Here is a 307-nt window from a genome sequence, read left to right on the forward strand (position 1 = left end):
TGTAATCGATAAAAGGAAAAACGACGGGGCAAATAATTTATAATGAATTTTCCGAAGGTCTTCAAAATTTAAATGCGCCTATTTCAAAATTATGCAATATAACTACAGATGGAGCCCCAAATATGGTTGGAAAAAACGCGGGATTTTCAGGTATTTTTCGGAACCAGAATCCTAATCACGATGTTGTATTTTTACATTGTGTTTAAAAAAGTAATACGTTAATTTTCAAATCGCCGTTCCGTATTTAATTTTAATCGTCCGAAATAATGATCATCTCGGAACTGTATTGAGGTTCCGAGAAAGTCAC

The sequence above is a fragment of the Ceratina calcarata genome, unplaced genomic scaffold, assembly GCF_001652005.2.
Source record: "Ceratina calcarata isolate Rehan_Ccalc_2016 unplaced genomic scaffold, ASM165200v1 scaffold1315, whole genome shotgun sequence".
In the NCBI taxonomy this organism is placed as follows: domain Eukaryota; kingdom Metazoa; phylum Arthropoda; class Insecta; order Hymenoptera; family Apidae; genus Ceratina; species Ceratina calcarata.